The sequence below is a fragment of the Bombina bombina genome, chromosome 2, assembly GCF_027579735.1.
Source record: "Bombina bombina isolate aBomBom1 chromosome 2, aBomBom1.pri, whole genome shotgun sequence".
In the NCBI taxonomy this organism is placed as follows: Eukaryota; Metazoa; Chordata; class Amphibia; order Anura; family Bombinatoridae; genus Bombina; species Bombina bombina.
Genome location: NC_069500.1, coordinates 680,413,717 through 680,431,384, shown reverse-complemented (window position 1 = coordinate 680,431,384; position 17,668 = coordinate 680,413,717). Strand labels below are relative to the sequence as shown.

The 17,668-nt window shown below is 37.0% G+C and overlaps 1 protein-coding gene across 2 annotated transcripts in view; it reads left to right on the top strand.

The window, feature by feature from the left end:
• The window catches only part of SLC24A2 (solute carrier family 24 member 2), a 656,915-nt gene that overhangs the window by 307,837 nt on the left and 331,410 nt on the right, over window positions 1-17,668 (top strand). Inside the window, exon 2 of one of the 2 annotated variants that reach the window (XR_008400670.1) lies at window positions 607-639. The exons of the other annotated variant lie outside the window; for it this stretch is intronic. The gene's annotated coding sequence lies outside the window, so the exon portion shown is untranslated. The remainder of the gene's footprint in view (window positions 1-606; window positions 640-17,668) is intronic. 2 annotated transcript variants of the gene reach the window in all.

Here is a 17,668-nt window from a genome sequence, read left to right as displayed (position 1 = left end):
TGTGGAATTACATATTTTTGCATATATATATCTATCTATCATCTATCTATCTATCTATCTATCTATCTATTTATCTCTCAAATAGCATAAAAGTACTGCTTTTATGCACTTTGAACACTCAAGAACAAATATACAAAGAATACAAAGCAGAAGGAAAATATTGTAAAATAAAGATTACAAGAAAAAACACATTGCTTTCTTTAGAAAATTTGCTAAAGGATCAAAGGATTGTTAAGTTCCAAATCAAACATTTAACCCTTTAAGGACACAGCTTTCAGTTTGCTCAATTGTTTTATGAGAGAAAAATTCTGTCATATGTCCTTAAGAGGTTAACAACATGGAAACTAAAAAAATGAAGCCCCCACCCCACAGAATTTAACAATATAATATATTAATATAATGTATTTGAAACAGGACTTTCATTTCATAATTTCCTTGCTTTTCAATTTTTAAAGTTGGAACTAAAGCTGTCTTGACACAAGCTTCTTGTCACAGAATACACATAGATAAATTGTACACAAACATATAAACAAGAATTTGGACATGATATGTGTTAATGAGTTAAAATGTATATTTTATGTAACGTTTAACTTCTTTTCTGTGCAGAACTTGACTGACTGTATTGCAACCCCAATTAAGGTTAGTATACATTGTTTTGCCATATCACAATGCCCTCTGTAAATTGCATTTGTATTACAATTTGATAGTTAAGCAATGATTAAATTATAATTGGAAATGTTAATCAAAGTGAAAATCTCTGGTAAAGTAATTGCATCTAACCATAGAGGACTTGATAAACCACAGGACTGGTCACTAAGGCTTAGAGTACGAGTTGTGCGTTAGGGTTAAAAAGCAGAGCTGGCAGGTCCCAACGCTGCTTTTTAACGCCCGCTGGTATTACGAGTCTTGCAGGTACAGGTGTACCGCTCACTTTTTTGGCCAGACTCGGAAATACCGCAAATCCACTTACGTCAATTGCGTATCCTATATTTTCAATGGGACTTGCATAGCGCCGGTATTACGAGTCTGACCAAAAGTGAGCGGTACACCCTCTCCTGTCAAGCTTGGTACCGCATTTAAAAGTTAGTAGTTAAGAGTTTTACACTACAACGCCGTAGCATAAAACTCTTAACTAAAGTGCTAAAAAGTACACTAACACCCATAAACTACCTATTAACCCTAAACCGAGGGCCCCCCACATCGCAAACACTAAAATAAATATTTTACCCATAATCTGCCAAACCAGACATCGCCGCCACTATAATAAATATATTAATCCCTAAACCGCCGCACTCCCATATCGCAAACACTAGTTAAATATTATTAACCCCTAATCTGTCGTCCCTAACATCGCCGCCACCTACCTACATTTATTAACCCTTAATCTGCCACCCCCAATGTCGCCGCCACTATATTAAATGTATTAACCCCTAAACCTAAGTCTAACCCTAACCCCCGTAACTTAAATATAATTACAATAAATCTAAATAAAATTACTACAATTAACTAAATAATTCCTATTTAAAACTAAATACTTACCTATAAAATAAACCTTAGCTAGCTACAATATAACTAATAGTTAAATTGTATCTAGCTTAGGGTTTATTTTTATTTTACAGGCAACTTTGTATTTATTTTAACTAGGTAGAATAGTTACTAAATAGTTATTAACTATTTAATAACTACCTAGTTAAAATAAAGACAAATTTACCTGTAAAATAAAACCTAACCTACGTTACAATTACACCTAACACTACACTATAATTAAATAAATTAACTAAATTAAATACAATTAATTACAATTAAATAAAATTATCTAAAGTACGAAAAAAAAACCCCCACTAAATTACAGAAAATAATAAAGAAATTACAAGATTTTTAAACTAATTACACCTAATCTAATCCCCCTAACAAAATAAAAAAGCCCCCCCAAAATAAAAAAAGCCCTACCCTACACTAAATTACAAATAGCCCTTAAAAGGGCCTTTTGCGAGGCATTGCCCCAAAGTAATCAGCTCTTTTACCTGTAAAAAAAGTACAAATACCGCCTCCAACATTAAAACCCACCACCCACACAACCAACCCTACTCTAAAACCCACCCAATGCCCCCTTAAAAAACCTAACCCCCTGAAGATCACCTTACCGGGAGACGTCTTCACCCAACCTGGCCGAAGTCCTCAATGAAGCCGGGAGAAGTCGTCATCCAACCGGGCAGAAGTGGTCCTCCAGACAGGCAGAAGCCAAACTTTGTAAATCATAATATTCCCTTTTTATTTTGTAAAAATACAGCTGTTTTACAGACCCGCTCTCTGTACTCTGCTGAGCGGGTCTGTTGTTTTTACTGAGCGCATCGGGCCAGCTGTATATTCACAGCCCGGCCCGACCGCGCCATTAGACACAGTGCAGCTCACTCCCGCTCTGTCTGTCTAATGGCGCGGTCGGGCCGGGCTGTGACCATACAGCTGGCCCGATGCGCTCAGTAAAAACAACAGACCCGCTCAGCAGAGTACAGAGAGCGGGTCTGTAAAACAGCGGAATTTTTACAAAATAAAAAGGGAATATTATGATTTACAAAGTTTGGCTAATATAATGTTATATAATTCTGCACTATGTGCAGAATTATATAACATTATTTTTAAGGTTTACTGACCCTTTAAGGTAGAAAAAATCCTATTGGCTGATGCAATCAGCCAATAGGATTGAAGTTCAATCCTATTGGCTGATCCAATCAGCCAATAGGATTGAGCTGGCATTCTATTGGCTGATCCAATCAGCCAATAGAATGTCAGTTCAATCCTATTGGCTGATTCTATCAGCCAATAGGATTTTTTCTACCTTAATTCCGATTGGCTGATAGAATTCTATAAGCCAATCGGAAATGAAGGGGCGCCATCTTAGATGACGTCATTTAAAGGAACCTTCATTCAGTCGTCGGCCGTGGAAAAAAAGAGGATGCTCCGCGTCGGATGTCTTGAAGATGGACCCGCTCCGCGCCGGATGGATGAAGATAGAAGATGCCATCTGGATGAAGACTTCTGCCCGTCTGGAGGACCACTTCTGGCCGGTTGGATGAAGACTTCTGCCGTCTGGAGGACCACTTCTGCCTGGTTGGGTGAAGACATCTCCCGGTAAGGTGATCTTCAGGGGGTTAGTGTTTTTTTAAGGGGGTATTGGGTGGGTTTTAGAGTAGGGTTGGTTGTGTGGGTGGTGGGTTTTAATGTTGGGGGGGGATTGTAATTTTTTTCAAGGTTAAAGAGCTGATTACTTTGGGGCAATGGCCCGCAAAAGGCCCTTTGTTAGGGGGATTAGATTAGGTGTAATTAGTTTAAAAATCTTGTCATTTCTTTATTATTTTCTGTAATTTAGTTTTAGTTTTTTTGTACTTTAGATAATTGTATTTAATTGTAATTAATTGTATTTAATTTAGGTAATTAATTTAATTGTAGTGTAGTGTTAGGTGTAATTGTAACTTAGGTTAGGTTTTATTTTACAGGTATATTTGTCTTTATTTTAGCTAGGTAGTTATTAAATAGTTAATAACTATTTAATAACTATTCTACCTAGTTAAAATAAATACAAACTTGCCTGTTAACTAAAAATAAACCCTAAGCTAGCTACAATGTAACTATTAGTTATATTGTAGCTAGCTTATGGTTTATTTTATAGGTAAGTATTTAGTTTTAAATAGGAATAATTTAGTTAATGATAGTAATTTTATTTAGATTTATTTAAATTATATTTAAGTTAGGGTTAGACTTAGGTTTAGAGGTTAATATGTTTATTATAGTGGCGGCGACGTTGGGGGCGGCAGATTAGGGGTTAATAAGTGTAGTTAGGTTGCGGCGACATTGGGGGCGGCAGATTAGGGGTTAATAAATATAATGTAGGTGTCGGCGATGTTGGGGGCAACAGATTAGGGGTTCATAGGTATAATGTAGGTGGCGGCGGTGTCCGGAGCGGCAGATTAGGGGTTAATAATATAATGTAGGTGTCAGCGATGTCGGGGGGCGGCAGTTTAGGGGTTAATAAGTGTAAGATTAGGGGTGCTTAGACTCAGGGTTCATGTTAGGGTGTTTGGTGTAGACATAAAAGTATTTCCCCATAGGAATCAATGGGGCTGCGTTAGGAGCTAAACGCTGCTTTTTTGCAGGTGTTAAGTTTTTTTTCAGCCGGCTCTCCCCATTGATTCCTATGGGGAAATCGTGCACGAGCACGTTACACCAGATCACCGCTAACATAAACAGCGCTGGTATTGATGGGAGATGTGGAGTAAAATTTTGCTCTTCGCTCACTTTTTTGCAGTTAACGCCGGGTTTCTAAAAACCCGTAATACCAGCGCTGTCTGTAAGTGAGCAGTGAGCATAAACTGCTCGTTAGCACCGCACATCCTCTAACGCAAAACTCGTAATCTAGGCGTAAATTTTTGGGGTTTCTGTTACACTAATTACACTGATGCCATTTTTAGATGTAAAGTCAAAATTAAACTTTCAGGATTCAGGTAGAGCTTTCAATTTTAAACAACTTTCCAATTTACTCTTATTATCAAATTAGCTTTGTACTCTTGGTGTCCTTTATTGAAGGTTAAAGCTAGGTAGGCTGATAGGAGCTCAGGAGCGTGCATTTGTCTTTAGCAGTTTATGGTAGCAGTGTTTAGAACTATGTATAACATTGCTATAAATATTGTGGAAAACACTGCTGCCAGGTGGGTAAAGACACGTGCACACTCCTGAGCCCACCTAGGATTACTCTTTAACAAAGGATACCAAGAGAACTAAGTAAAATGAGTAATAAAAGTAAACTGGAACATTGTTTAAAGCTTCATGATCTATCCAGTCCATTTATGTTTAATTTTGACTTTACTGTCGCACACAATGGTCTTTATTCACTAAGGCTATATTCATACCTGTTTTTAAGTCCCTTTTGGTCCTAAAATGGAAGTAATAAAATATATTACTAGACCAGTTATGTGTAATGTCTCTGTAAACTGTTTTTGCTTGTGCGTTAACCCGACAAGTTTAAAAAAAAACTAAATTAGAATATCTCGTGCACAATAACGTATTCCCCCATGGAAGTCAATGGAGCCAAAAAAGTGAAAAAAACACCCTACACTTGCACAAACCCGATCGAATATTCTCAAGTGTTCTTCACATTCCAATGCTCTTCACATAGAAGAATATGTTCTATTTATTCATAAAAAATATATATAGGTATAGATACAGTATATACAGATATATATATATATATATATATATATATATATATATATATATATATATAGGAATATCTATTTATAAATACATAGAAAAAAATCTGCTATGTGCAGAACATTGGAATGTGAAATATTTACAGTAAATACTTAGTATAACACTTTATTAAATATGAATATTGCATAAGTATGCTTTTACATGTTTTTTTTAGCTACAAAGGGCTCCAATGCACTTCTATATATGTCTATATATGTATACATATGTATTTACGTTTTTTAACTGTACTTTGTAATGTATTTTTGCCCTATAAATTCAAGTGCATTCTGTGTCCATACAGTAAACTCAGACCTACCTAGTCCTGGTGGAAAGTCCGGGTTACCTATCAATGGCAGAAATTCCCATCTGCGATAGTCTACCTTTATCTCTGTACACATTTTCTGCCATGCCACAATAATATATTTGAACGAGGAAAATTGTGTGATAATACTAGGTAGTTTTGGGAGGGACAATTCAAAATTGTTTTTAAACTAAAAGGAGTAACACGATTCGATTCGATTTCATAAAAAGTAGTATAATCTCTCTCAGCATTCCAATCCAGTGCAAACTTACAGAGAGCGGCATAGTTATAGAATCTGATATTTAGGCATGCCAACCCCCCATATTTTTTGGGGAGTGTCAGTGTATACAAAGAAATTCGAGGTTTCTTTCCCTGCCAGATAAAGTTATTAAAAATCCTAACTCATAAACTTAAGGGGACACTCTCATTCCATTATGGTGTTCTGCTTGACCCCTATTCCCACCACAAAATTTCCCAACATTTAGCATGCGAGAGGGAACTACATTTCACCGCTGACACTGACTCCTCCTATAGAGAACTATTATTTACCAAAAAATTACTACACTGTGCTACACTGTGGGAGCTTCATTATAAGCTCACTGTTCGCTGGCATCTTGTTCCTACCGCTCTACACAAGATCTACAGTACTCACCCCCCCCACATGTTGGAGAGGTTGTGGCCAATTGGGAACACAAGCTCACATCTGGCGGTTCTGCCCAAAGATTGAATCCACGTGGACACAGCTCTTAGACATTATCAAATCCCTGAATATCACCCCCACACTCAGCCCACAAACTTGTCTCCTTCACCTAGATTTCCCAACATTACTTCCTGCCCAAAAGTCTCTAATTATTTATCTGCTTATGTCAATTAAACTTGAAATCGCAAAAGCATGGAAACAAACATCGCCCCCCTCCATCTCACAAATCATTGCCACAGTAAACTTTCTGATGCGGATGGAATCTTACTCTTACTCGATATTAGATAAAATGGACACTTATTATGAGATTTGGACACCCTGGTTAGAGAAATTCCCCTGCTGAGACTATTAGACAATTTCTGCCACTACCCCTCCCTCCCCTCCTATCCCCCCTCTTTTTTTTTTTTAACTCCCCTTTTCCTTGTTTTTCTTTAATAATCTACGAGAGGCTTTGAACTATGAGGTTTAAAATAGAAAATGAGAAACAATTAGATGGAATGAGACATCTCTAACTAGTCTTAACCCAGAATCCAGCATCTAGATGTTGACGACTCTCAGCTACTTATGCTTCACTCTTTTTGACAAACTTATTGTTATTTATATACTATGTATGATTATTTTGACTTGTTCTGTACTACCACATGCTCATTCTAGATGTCTATGTATGTTGAAGTATTTCTTTCTCAATAAAAATCTTTAAAAAAAAAAAAGTTATTAAAAATCCTGTGAAGAAGGGGTATATCTTTATTATATAGAAGAAAAGGTAAATTTTGGAGCATATATAATAATTTAGGAAATATAATTGTTTTTATTAACATAGTTCTTGCCGTGATGGATAAAGGGAGGTACCTCCAGTTCTGCAATTTAACTTGAAACTAAAGCACTTAGTAAAGTTCAGATCATACCATTGTGTTGGGTTAATACTCAGAATAATCCCCAAATACTTAATCTGTTTAGTTACCTAAAAAGGATGTGGCACCGTGTGTGGTGGCTTATGGATCCACAGCAGTTCAGATTTATCATTGTTTATCTTATATCCTGAGAAAGAATAAACAATTCCAGAATCTGGAGAACCTGCGGTATGGAATCCGTTGCTCATTGGCAAAAAGAGACAACACCATCTCTTGCCCTCCTAGCTGAATGCCTTTTACTTCCGGTCTAAGATAAATCACAATCGGTTCTACGGCTAAATTAAACAGCAAAGGTGACAATGGACAACCCTGATGTGTGCCTCTCTTCAAAGAAAATGCATCTGATAAATCTCCATTAACTATAACTGCTGAGAGTGGTGCTTTATACAGTAAACAAACAAATTGTAGAACGATCCCCGTCAGACCAAAACCTTCTAAAGAGGTGAATAAGTGGTCCCAACTAATAGAGTCGAATGCTTTCTCAGCATCGACCATCAACATTGCCAAATCCGGTTTCATACAAATTTTTTTTTTACCAGAGATCTTATTCCAATGAAAATCTAAGATTAGTTGGGCTTTCCATACATTTTTAACCAGGTTCCTAACCATCATAAACCTCTGGGTGTATTATATAATTCAGGCATGTTTTTAATCTATTAGCTATGATAGCTGTTAGAATTTTATAATCTTGGTTCAAGAGGGAGATAGGTCTTTAAGATGCTGGAAGTTCCGGGTCTTTAACTTTTTTGAGTATCAAAGTTATGTTAGAAGCTGCAAATAGAGGGGAATGAGGTTTCTTTTCCATGAAATACTCATTAAAAAGAGAACTGAGAATAGGAAGAATCGAATCCTTTAACATTTTGTAGAATTCTGCTGGCAGGGAGTCTGGGCCTGGAGTTTTACTTGGCTTTAGTTTATTTATAGCTTCAGAGATTTCATCTAGAGAGATTAGCTCATTTAATTTTTGAAGATCGGCTGTCGAGACTTGAGGAAGAGTTATATTATGCCAGAATCTTTCTTTGTTACTATTATTAATCTGTACTGGTGAATACACCTCCTGAAAGTATTCTAAAAACGTCTATCTAATTTCTGAAACCTTAGCCTTTCGTTTTGAACTTTCAGTGTAGCTATATAATTCTTCTGGTGCCTTTATCTGAGCCAGACAGATAGGTCTGCATGCTAAGGCACTGTGACTGAGCTCTGTAGCAACCCAAGGCTTGCAGGTTTAATCCCCGCCGAGGTCCACTCAGCCTTTCATCCTTCCTTACAGGTGATTAGCCGCGCTTTACAAGTACCCAATACATTCATACAATACATACATCTTGGTAATTTTAGCAAGATGTTTGGCTGATGTACCCCGTATACCTGCTAAAAATGCTTTTTGTTTTTGTTCCTCAAAAGTCATATTTTGTTTTAGGAATAGGTCCCGTTCTAATCTAATATCTTTATATTTGTTCCATAACAAGATGGACAGATTATTTATGTATTGCCTATAAATATTCTTCACTGCGTTCAATAGTTGCTCATCTCTTTTTCTCCTTATGGTTTTATTTTTATAAAGATAGGCCTTTATAGCCCCTTTAAACTCTGCTTTTGCAGTTTCCCATAGTATTTCCGGCCTATCCATGAAGTCAATATTAAACTCCAGAAACTCCTTCCACTCCTTATGTAGCCATGATTTGAAATGTACATTATTTTTAAGATATGGGCAAAAAAAAATCTGTTATTTGCTGCCAACGGTTCCCTATATCCTATCTCTAGAGAAATTATGGCATGGTCTGACAATACAATTTCCCTTATGTCTGACTTAATTTCCATTCCCATCATATTTTGCACTATTAAAAGAAATCAATTCTGGAAAACGTCCTAAAAGTCTTGGATTCGCATGTATACTCTCTGATGTCAGGATTTTGAAGACACCAGATATCCTTCAAGCCCAGAGTCTGACATAAATTTCGTAGTATTTTATCTTCTCTAATCTTCCTGGGTGTCTGTCTTGTATTAGCTCTGTCTAGCGTGTGTAAAGCATTCATATTGAAGTCCCCAACTAACACTATATTCTTCCAAATAAATTAAAACAACTTGCGGCTAAGTATCTCCCAGAACTCTCTTTCAAACTTGTTTGGACAGTATATATTACAAAATACAAACAGATTTTTATTAATCATGGCTTCAATTATTTGATATCTCCCTTCTGGGTCGTTTTCCAAATACATTATCTGGTAAGATAGATGTTTATTAAACAATATAGCCAGGCCTATTTTCTTTTTCTCATAGGGTGTACATACTGTATCACCTTCCCCACCCATTTAGTTTTTAACTTTAGAGATTCCTGGGGGGTTCAGATGTGTCTCCTGAACAAATGCTATATCAGGATTGTGTTTCCCTAGTAATTTTAGCATTAGTTTCCTCTTAATGGGTGATGAGATCCCACCAATATTCCATGAAATTAAATTTAATTTACTCATTGTATATTAAAAAAAAAAAAAAGGAAACAGGGAAGAGAACCTTGGGGGATAAAGAAAGACATGGGAAAAGGGGGATACCCCACATGAATCCAAACTTTTTTTTTTCCACATAGCATGATTATTCCTTAACTATTTTACAAGTGCACCTTGCATTAATTTATACCATTATTGTGGCAGAAGACTAGTACTTCCTCCACTTTTTTAAAAGTCAACATGTCGCCATCTTTATCTAAGATAATTTTAGCAGGGCAAATTAGCCTTGCCTTTAAATTTGCTTCAATTAATCTCGAACAATATGGCGCCATTTCCCTCCGTTTATTTTGAGCTTCTACTGAGAAGTCCTGAAATAAAAGTACTTTATGCTGTCCTATCAGGATGTTATTGTTCTTGCGATATAACATCAAGATGTGGAATTTATCCTGAAAATTCAAGAATTTGATTATTACAGCTCTTGGCTTTAAAGTTCCATCAGGATTGCTAAGAGGGGGGCCTACTGTGTGAGCTCTTTCTTTTGGAATCACAATGTTCTCAATATTACTTCCTACTAATTGGGGGAGTTTCGCTGCTGCAAATTTAATTAAATCCTGAAAATCCTCAGTTTCGGGGAGTCCTATCACCCTAAGGTTATTGCGCCGCAATCTATCTTCCAGCTCTTCCATTCTTATTTGTAAAGTGTTTAACTTGTTGCTATGTACAGTAATGATTTGTTCTTGGGCCATAGATCTATCCTCTGTATCTGAAATTCTATTTTCTAATTCTGTCATTCTCACATAGAATTGTTTGACTACACCTGTCAGGTTAACCATTTCCTGTTTTAGCGAGTCAAATTGCGGCATAAATAATTCTGAGATTTGTTGCAACAATGCAGATGTATCAAGATTGCCAGGATTGAGTCGCCACTGGATTCTACCGAACTATCATTGGGCTTAGGTTTTCTGTTCTGTTTAGGTGGCATGACTGGTGAGTTGGATTTGGAATGTGATATATACCTTTCCATGTGAGAGTGTATAACACACACAATAAAAGTAATAAATCAAGTGCAAGTGCAAAAGTACTCTAATACAGTGATTTGCAACCTTTTTTTTTTGCCGTGGCACACTTTTTTACATTAAAAAATCCTGTGGCACACCACCATCCCAAAATTTTACAAAATCACACATTGTAGCCTAATACAGGATATATATACAGTATGTATATATATATATATATATATATATATATATATATACACACACACTGTACTGTGCTGTCATGCCATGCCTCCTACAAACTATACATGACATATTGACATTCTTTCACAAACACCCCTGCACTGTTGTCAGTCTGCACACCTAAGGATCTCTCACGGCACACTAGTGTGCCACGGCACACTGGTTGAAAAACACTGCTCTAATATACCTAAAAAAGACATCTTGGTAACTTATCTCAAATTGTGAAACAGTGATATACGTGTTAGACTCATGGAAAAATTTCCATGTTATGAAACCATACACACACAATGAAAACGTTTACTTATGTTTAACACACAAGTTGATATCAAAGGTAAGAAAATAAAAAGATAGAACACAGCAAAAGAATTAAGTGGATTCTTGTATACGTGAATGTAAGTGAAAAGAATTAATTGAAAGAAGAAGAGAACAGTGAAGGAAAAGAGAGAAGACAAAAAGAGCAAAAAATATTTTTAAGACCAAACAACAATAAATGTCAGAACAAAGTTGTCTTTCCACTTAACAAACTACTGACCACCTAGCTATTCTCCTAGGAAATGCAGGAATTTATGCAAAAATAAACAAAATAGAAAATAATGATTCCCAGACCAGTGATATCAACCCTCCTGATCTGGTAAGTTTAGCTTTTCAGGTTCATATACTTAAACTACAATGTCCAGACCTGGTCCAGCTGAGAACACTTTTTCTTAACTCTCAGATAAATTGCATTGCCCTTTAGCCTCGTTTCCCTGTTAGCTCACCTTAAACTAGCCAAGTTTAGCTTAGCATTAAAGACTTAGCAGTACAGATGTATAACTATACATCTAAGAAACAATTAGCAACTAAAGCAAGGTATCCTAAGTATATTGTCTCATATATTCAGGTACTCAGTTATACCTATACAAACAAAAAAAAAGAAAGAAAAAAAAACTGGCTCCCAAATAGTTTCTTATCAGTCCCAGAGTATCAAGACACTCTTTTACATGCTTAGGTTATAAACATTCAGTAAGGGATCCTTCAGCCCCTCTTCCTGAGGCCCCTTACGTCTTTCAGTGCTTAATCAGACCACCCCAAATCAGACCACCCCAAATTATTGGATTTAGAGCACTTGTCTGTTTCTATCACTTTTTGATGTTTTGTAGCAAAAAATACTTTGTTTCCAGAGAGACAATCTAAAGGGTCTTTACACTGTCCAATTATCCAATGACATATAGTTTAAGGTGATCTTAGCCTCCTGCGATGTTTCTCTCAGCAGCTTTGCAAAGATCCCTAGCTCTATAAGTCCCCACAGGTTATTAAAAGACAAGGTCCATCTTAAGAACATTATGTAGCCTGGTCTGCTGTCTCTCCTACTGTGTCTCCTGTAGTCCCCAACTGGGTCAGGCTACCCACTGTTCAGAATCAGGCATAATTGCCTGCCTTAACTTTCATCAGATACCAAGTACAAGAAAAAGACCCCCACCAGCCAGGTATTATAGTTCCATGAAGTGCTGTACTCCCCTTCCCATTTTTGCCATACAAGAGCAGAAATAGTTCAAATAGTTCAGCAACTTTAATACTTGCACTTGTGTCGTTGTTGCCTGGGAACCGGATTATCTTGGCTTCAGTGATATCCAACTTCGCTGGTCTGCGGCAGGAGGGATCTATCAGGACCGGACACCTCCGATACCCGTAGACTTCAACCTGTCCGCACGGGTCCCCAGCTGATTTGTCTGCAGTTCACTTTGGGCTCCGTTAATAAACGCCCTTTTCCAGTACTCCTCGCCGTCCGCAGATGCTGGTGGGGTGAAGAACGCCTACTGGCGTAATCACTCTGCGTTGAGTCCGTCTGCACTTGGAGACTTTCTTGTGCTGTGGGGTTTGCCAGGAACCTAGATCTGTGCCGCAGTGGCTTCTCCACGGCCAAGGATTAACAGCAGCTTGGGTTGATTTTCAGAAGCCCCTTCAATACAGAGCTTGGCTTCAGCGTGCCAGCACTGATGCCGCCCAACCGGAAGTCCCTTTTCTGTCTGTAATGTATTTTTGATGTGTTTTGTGTGACTTTTTTGTTTTACAAATCAGTTAACTAGAGCTCTGAGGTCACGCTAACCCAACGCGCGTTAACTTCAATTGCGTTCAAACAATTTTGAATTTCATGTAATTGTTAGTGCTCCACTCGTAATTTAGCTATATATGTTTTTTTGTTTGTTGTTTTTTTGCATTAGTGTAATATTAATCTACAGTATTCTTATTTTTCAAAATGCTATTCTGTAAGTATGTCATGGCTGATTGTGATCAGTATAGGACCATTTTTCACCAAACCAAACAACAGCCATTAAAATGCTGATAATTTATTTTGGTTGAGGCCAATTCAATTCTATCAGGCCGAATTATCAAGCTGTCAACTATGCTGCATTCGTCGGCACCAATACGCTCGCCTAACATCGTGGCCGCGGACCTGAATACGCTCTCCTTATTTATAAAAAAAGCTGTCAAAAAGTGGTGCACCAAGTATGGGGCGATGAGCAGCGGACTGTTGTTAACTAACAGTCATCGATCTCGCTGCTATTTGGCTTTTTCCCAACTTTATTTATACCCTGTCACTAAACACCGCCACTATACTAAAATATTTAACCCCTATCCCGCCGATCCCGGACCCCGCCGCAACTAAATAAAGTTATTAACCCCCATCCCGCTGCTCCCGGAGCCCACTGCAACTCTAATAAAGTTATTAACCCCTATTCCTCCGCTCCCGGAGCCCACTGCAACTCTAATAAAGTTATTAACCCCTATCCCTTCGCTTCTGGAAACCCATCGCAACTAAATAAATGTATTAACCCCTATCCCTCCGCTCCCGGAGCCCACCGCAACTCTAATAAAGTTATTAACCCCTACCCCCCACTCCCAGACCCCTCCACAACTAAATAAATGTTTTAACCCCTAAACCCGTGGCCTCCCACATCACTACCACTTACTAAACCTATTAACCCCTAAACCGCCAGCCCCCCACATTGCCATAAACTAAATTAAGCTATGAACTCCTAAACCTAACAACCCGCTAACTTTACATTAAATATTAATGCATCCCTATCTTATAATAAATTTAAACTTACCTTTAGAATTAAAATAAACTATATTAAACTACTAATTAACCTACCCTAACTATTATACTAAAATTACATTAAACTATACTAACCTACTAATTAACCTACCCTAACTATTATACTAAAATTACATTGCACTATATTAAACTACTAATTAACCTACCCTAACTATTATACTAAAATTACATTAAACTATATTAAACTATTAATTAACCTACCATAACTATTATACTAAAACTACATTAAACTAACAATTAAATTAACTATTAACTAATTAACTATTAATTAATTATATATTTAAAAACCCTAACCCCACTCAAGTTATTTCAATCTACTATTTAAAATTACTAAGTTACAAAAAATAACAACTAAGTTACTGTAAAATTAAAAACACTAAGTTACACAAAATAAAAAACACTAAGTTACACAAAATAAAAAATAGATTATCAATTTTTTAAACTAATTACACCTAATCTAATAGCTCTATCAAAATAAAAAGCCCCCCCCCCAATAAAAAAAACCCTAGCCTACAATAAGCTATCAATGGCCCTTAAAAGGGCCTTTTGCGGGACATTCCCCAAAATAAATCATCTCTTTTACCTGTAAAATAAAATACAAACACCCCCCCAACAGTAAAACCCACCACCCACTCAACCAAACCCCCCAAATAAAAACCTATATAAAAAAACCTAAGCTCCCCATTACCCTGAAAAGGGCATTTGGATGGGCATTGTCCTTAAAAGGGCATTTAGCTCTTTTTCAGCCCAAAGTCCTTAACCTAAAATTAAAACCCACCAAATAAACCCTTAAAAAAACCTAACACTAACCCCCGAAGATCCACTTACAGTTTTCAAAGACCGGACATCCATCCTCATCCAACAGGCCGAAGTCTTCATCCAAGCCATCAGAAGTCTTCATCCATACGGCATCTTCTATCTTCATCCATCCAGCGCGGAGCGGCTCCATCTTCAAGACATCCGGTGCAGAGCATCCTCTTCTTCCTAAGTTTTTTGAAGAATGAAGTTTCCTTTAAATTACGTCATCCAAGATGGTGTCTCTTACATTCCAATTGGCTGATAGAATTTTATCAGCCAATCGGAAATAAAGGGGGAAAAATCCTATTGGCTGTTGCAATTAGCCAATAGGATTGAGCTGTCATCCTATTGGCTGATTGGATCAGCCAATAGGATTGAGCTTGCATTCTATTGGCTATTCCAATCAGCCAATAGAATGCAAGCTCAATCCTTTTTGGCTGATTGGATCAGCCAATAGGATGAAAGCTTAAACCTATTGGCTGATTGCAACAGCCAATAGGATTTTTTCCCCTTTAAATAGGATGCTCCGCGCTGGATGTTTTAAAGATGGAACCGCTCCGCGATGGATGGATGAAGATAGGAGATGCCGTCTGCTGGCTTCGAGGAGGACTTCGGCCAGCTTTGATGAAGACTTCTGCCTGCTTCGCTGAGGACTTCTGCCGCTTGGATGAGGATGGATGTCCGGTCTTCGAAAACTGTAAGTGGATCTTCGGGGGTTAGTGTTAGGTTTTTTAAGGGTTTATTGGGTGGGTTTTAATTTTAGGTTAGGGACTTTGGGCTGGGGGGGGGCTTTTTTATTTTGAGAGGGCTATTAGATTAGGTGTAATTAGTTTAAATATTTGATAACTATTTTTTATTTTGTGTAACTTAGTGTTTTTTATTTTGTGCAACTTAGTTGTTATTTTTTTGTAACTTAGTAATTCTTTATAGTAGATTTAAATAACTTTGAGTGGGGTTAGGTTTTTAAATATGTAATATAGTTAATTTAATTGCTAGTTTATTGTAATTCTAGGATAATAGTTATGGTAGGTTAATTAGTATTTTAATATAGTTTAATTTAATTCTACAGGTAAGTTTAAATTTATTATAAGATAGGGATGAGTTAATATTTAATGTAGAGTTAGTGGGTTGTTAGGATTAGGGGTTAATAGCTTAATTTAGTTTATGGCGATATGGGGTACCGGCGGTTTAGGGGTTAATAGGTTTAGTAAGTGGTAGTGATGTGGGAGGTCAGGGGTTAATAACTTTACTAGAGTTGCGGTGAGCTCCGGGAGTGGAGGGATAGGGGTTAATACATTTATTTAGTTGCGGTGTGGTCTGGGAGCGGCGGGATAGGGGTTAATATATTTATTTAGGTTGCGGCGGGGTCCGGGAGCGGCGGAATGGGGGTTAATACATTTTATTTAGGTTGCGGCGATGTCGGGCGACAGATTAGGGGTGTTTAGACTCGGGCTTATGTTAGGGTGTTAGGTGTAAACGTAACTTGTTTTCTACCATAGAAATCAATGGGATATCTGGCAGCATCGAACATAAGCTTTCGCTGCTTTCAGACTCCCATTGATTCCTATGGCATCTGCGGCCTCCGTGGGGCCGATTGACAACCAGGTACGCTGGGCCGGAATATTGGAGAGCGTACCTGTTAGAAATTTGTTAACTAGCAAAAGTTCTAAGATTGTGCCGAATTTGTATTCAGAACATCTGTAATGACGTAAGCATCGATCTGTGTCGTATTGAGACCGGCGGATCGTATGTTACGTCACAAATTTCAACTTTTTAAACCTAGGTAGGCTTTGATAAATGGGTCGAATCAGGCTCGCCACAATTACGCTGCGGAATTCCAGCGCATTTGCGGTTGACGGCTTGATAAATATCCCTCAATGAGTTTAGATTAATTTAAAGGGACAGTAAAGTAAAACTTAAACATTCAGGATTTAGATGGAGCGTGCAATTTTAAACAATTTATTTATTTATTTTATCAAATTTGCTTTGCTCTCTCAGAAGCATGCAGCAGTATTTAGAACTGTGCATAACATTGTTATAAACATTGTTGCAAACACAGTTGCCAGATAGCTAAAGAAACATGCACGCTCCTGAGCTCACCTGAGATTACTCTTTAACAAAGGATACCAAGAGAACTATGCAAAAGTGATAATATAAGTAAATTGGAAAGTTGTTTAAAATGCCATATTCTATCCAATCCAGGTAATTTTTATTTTGACGTTACTGTCCATTCAATATATTTGTATGTTTTTTCTTGTTTTTCATTGATAAGTTGGATATGAGAAGATATACTTTTTAAATACTGAATTAGATGTGTCACAAAGTAGTAATTTCTGAGAAACAGCAAGTTACCAAATCCAAACAGTATTAAGAGTTAGATGATTTTTGACTCACAAATGACAGCATTTTTAACTCCATAAACTAGGGTATCAATTTAAAGGGACATAAAAGTGCAAACAGAAAATGCTCTAATGTACTGGCAATTTTATTTTTTCATGAATTTTTTTAACCCCTGCCATGTTGTTAAACACATAGTTAAAGTCAGCTCCAGAGCATCAATGCTCTACCAGTATCATGCTGAACATATCTGGTGAGCCTATGGCAAGGGGCATATGTGTGTAGCCAAAAATCACCAGCTAGTTTCCAGTAGTGCAATGCTGCTCCTAAGCCTACCTAAGTATCCTTTCCAACAAACATTACCACAAAAAAAAAGAAAAGAAGTCAATTTGTTAAAACTGAATTGGTCACCCAAAAGATCAATAAAGGGAAGGTTTACACTTTAAGTTTTGTATTTACTTAGAGACATTCTTCATATTTCTTAATATATATATATATATTAAACGTGATTCTAAACAAAAACTTAATTTTTAACAAATATTTGTTATGAAAAATATGCATTTTATTTACTCTAAGATTAGTTCCTGGGGTCATTCAGTTT